Genomic DNA, 4,549 nt, shown 5'->3' on the forward strand with positions numbered 1-4,549 from the left:
CAACATCATCTGCTACAATCTGCCATTCAGCAAAAACGTCTCAACCAATATTGGCCACAAGTTCCTCACTCTGATCGACAAACACTTCCCAAAGGCAACACCCTAAGAAAAATATTCAACAAGAACAACATTAAATTGAGCTATAGCTGTATGAATAACATACAACAAATCATTTCAAACCACAACAAAGCAATTGCAAAAGGACTGCCTACCCCCAGACTAAACGACTCTGAAACCAATAAGGAATGTAACCGTAGCAAGAAACCTGATTGCCCTCTCAACGGAGGGTGCTTACAGACATCAGTCGTTTACCAAGCAAAGGTAACACGCAAGGACATTAACACATCCGACACGTACGTAGGATTAACCGAAGGAGCGTTCAAAACAAGATGGAATAATCACAACGCCTCCTTTAGATACCGGACTTTGCGGAATTCTACAGAACACAGCAAACACATTTGGAACCTCAAAGACAATAATGTTGAATATTCAATAACATGGCAAATTCTTGCATCCAGCACACCTTACAACAGTGGTAATAAAAGATGCAACCTATGCTTAAAAGAGAAACTGTTTATTATATACCATCCAGATCTATCATCCCTCAACAAGCGCAGTGAAATCATTTCAACATGCCGCCACAGACGGAAACACCTCCTAGGTAACACATGAGCCAATCAGCACGCCCCTACGCCTGCCTGTACCCACCCACTCTGTGCCCTATATAAACCATTGTATGTGAATGCTTCCATTAAAATCTCCTGATGATTGAGGGAACCCCTCATGAAACAGTTCTGTAGAGATGAAGTAGTCTTGTGAGTTTTCCCACACACACACACACACACACACACACACATATATATATATATATATATATATATATATATGTATTCAAAATTATACATACACATAATATATATATATATATATACATATATATATATATATATATACATATATATGTATATACACACATATATACATATATGTGTGTATGAATTTGTGTGTGTATACATACTGTATATATATATATATATATATATATATATATGTGTATATATATATATATGTGTGTGTATATGTGTGTGTATATATATATATATATTCAAAATTATACATACACAAAATATATATATATATATATATATATATATACATATATATGTATATACACACATATATATACATTTGTGTGTGTATACATACTGTATATATATGCGTGTATACATACTGTATATATATATGCGTGTATACATACTGTATATATATATGCGTGTATATATATATATATATATATATGCGTGTATATATATATATATATATATATATATATATATATATATATATATATATATATGTGTGTGTGTGTAAGGCTCTGTCAAAATGGTGACATGTAAAATAAACAAAACGGCGCATCCTGAAATGGGCTTGAGGACGGTTTGTAAAACATAATCTATGTAAAATGTTGACCAAAGAATCACCATTACATGTTATGTAGAGCATAAGGAAGTGTTTAAAATTTAGAAAAAAAATCATAATATGACATTTTGATTAGTATATATTGTATGTCTTCAGCTTCTATAGGTAAATTGACATACTTTGTATTGTAAAGCTGGAATTCAATTGCGGTTGGAGTTGTTCTATTTTCTTTTAGTAGATTAATAATTTTGTGATTTATGTAAATCAATTTTTAGGATAAATGTTCAAAAGTAAGTTTTTTTTGGGCCAATACATAAGTCATGGGTCAGCAGCCAAAAGGAGCTTTTGAAAGGAGCTGTTTTGAAAAGGTTTTTGTTTTTCATTTATATACCAAATAATATATTACAAGAATCAAATAAGTTCCAGTGAGGGTTGGAATCTGCCAGGACTTCCCTTTGTCACTAATTGTGTTCACAACTTTTATGGACAGAATTTCTAGGCGCAGTCAGGGCGTTGAAGGGATCCGGTTTGGTGGCTGCAGGATTATGTCTCTGTGTCTTTGCAGAATTTGTTGTCCTGATGACTTCATCTGGCCAGAATCTTCAGCTCTCACTTGTTCGGTTCACAGCCGAGTGTGAAGAGACTGGGATGAGAATCAACACCTCAGAGTCTGAGTTGGGAAGCAAGATCTTGCCCCATCTGGAGAACTTCAAGTACCTCGGAGTCTTGTTCACCAATGAGGGAAGAGTGGGTTGTGAGATTGACAGGTGGATCGGTGCAGCGTCTGCAGTGATACGGACCCTGTATCGGTCCGTCGTGGTGAAGAAGGAGCTGAGCCGGGAGGCAAAGCTCTCAATTTAAAGGTCAACCTACGTTCCCATCCTCACCTATGGTCATGAGCTTTGGGTTATTACCGAAAGGACAAGATCACGTGAAGAATTGGCCGAAATGAGTTTCTTCCGCTGGGTGGCGTGTCTCTCCCTTAGAGATAGGGGGAGAAGCTCTGTCATTCAGGAGGAGCTCTAAGTAAAGCTGCTGCTCCTCCAAACCAAGAGGAGCCAGATGAGGTGGTTCAGGCATCTGGTCAGGATGCCCCCCAGACGCCTCCCTGGGGAGATGTTTATGCCGTGGGAAAGACCCAGAACACGTTGGGGAGACTGTGTCTCCCAGCTGGCCTAGAACGCCTTGGGATCCACTGGGAGGAGATAGACGAAGTGGCGGGGGCGAGGGAAGTCTGGTCTTCTCTGCTTAGGCTGCTGCCCTGGTGACCCGAACTCAGATAAGTGGACGATGAAAGGAATTTTAAATCAAGAATAAATTCTAAATCAAATCGTCACTCCAAAAATCGGAATTGAATCGAACTGTGAGGTGCCCAGAGATTCCCACCTTTAAAATTTAATGACATGGTTAAAACGTGAATCTGAAGTGAAACTTTAGGCGGCCCAGCCTTACCCTCCAGTGGCCCTCAGATAAATTGAGTTTGTGGCCGGTGTATTTATTTTTAGGAACACTAATACAAAAACTTCCCAATAATGTCTGATTGAATGTTAAAAACATTATTACAGACCACCTTAAGTTTTAAGTTGAGTTTAAGTTTATTTTTCTTCAGTCAACAAACAAACAGTTATACATACATAAAAGGAAAATAAAAATAAATAAATGTGCAGACCGAAAGGGTTTAGGCTGAAGTTGAAAACTTATTGCGCCTAACCCTATAAGCAATGTCAAGTACAAAAAAAAAAATAAACTTCCGAAAAATTTTGAAATGTCCTTTGCACAACATATTGTGAATACCCATTATACACAACATGAACGTAGTTCAATTATATACACAGTAAAGGCATGTGAAATATCCTTGCACACGTATTAAACCTTTTCACCAATTATATACATTATATACAAACAATTATACTTTCATTAATATTTATATTCAAGTTTGGTTTTTAATCAATATTAATCACAATGTTGATTCAAGAGTGATATATTTCTTCAAGACAATAGTCTTAGAGTGTTTTTTAAATGTGTGAATGGAACTGGAACATTTTAAGGAATCATCCAAGCTGTTCCACCGTTGAACTCTATCAGAAACACATCTACTTTTTAAGCTTGTTCTTATTTTTGCTTTCTGAAAGAAAGCTGAACCTCTGAGGTCATAGGGATTCTCTCTGGGTTTAAACCTCTTCTGTAGACACCCAGGCAGCATGTGGTTATGAGCTTTGTAAGCCACAATAGCAGTATTGAGGTCAACAAGATCGTGCAGTTTTAATGTTTTTAATTTAATGAACAGAGCATTGGTATGGTCATGATAATTTGCATAATTTACAATTTTAATCGCTTTCTTTTGAAGTAAGAAAATAGAGTTGATGTTTGATATGTAATTGTTACGCCAGATTTCAACGTAATAATTGAGATATGGGAGTATGAAAGAATTATACATGTTAAAACGGAATACATTTTTTTTTTTTTTACTGAATGAGATACCCAGAATATACATGAAAATAAAGAAAGTGGGATTTACAATATTAACTATGAATGATAAAACACTGAACATTGACAACATGAACGTCACACCCCCTCTTGATTGACATATTTTACAATCAAGCGAAATGCAACAAAAACGCAACAGAATATGAACCAAAGGTAAAAAAAAACAAAAAACACCTACAATCTGACATATCTGATAAATCCCTGAGCTTTAGAACTTTGTAGTAAAAATCTCCTTTGGCGTCTGTCCCTGACACCCACAGTTCGGCTGGCCGCTCTGGAAACACTCTGTTGAAATGCTCCCCACCCACACTGCTTGGTGCCTCGTCTGAGCTGCTGTGATTTAGATTACCATAGTAACTAATTAGATTACCATTAGTAACTAGTATATCATGCAGAAGCACAGAGTCCAACCATTGAAATATACTTTGTCTAGTTCAAGACTTACGGTCATTTGTAAACATCTCTGCACAACATAATGGCAGCTACAGTTTCCATCTTAAAGATAAAAAAAAAATTATTTGGGAATGTCCGGCGGGCCAGATTGAAAAGCTTAATGGGCCTTAATTTGCCCAGGTCTGGTGGAGATGCATAGAAATTCAGGTAGGGAAAATGGGTGGCGCAATATGATGCCTAAAATACCACA

Source organism: Nerophis ophidion, linkage group LG14 (genome assembly GCF_033978795.1).
Source record: "Nerophis ophidion isolate RoL-2023_Sa linkage group LG14, RoL_Noph_v1.0, whole genome shotgun sequence".
NCBI lineage: Eukaryota > Metazoa > Chordata > Actinopteri > Syngnathiformes > Syngnathidae > Nerophis > Nerophis ophidion.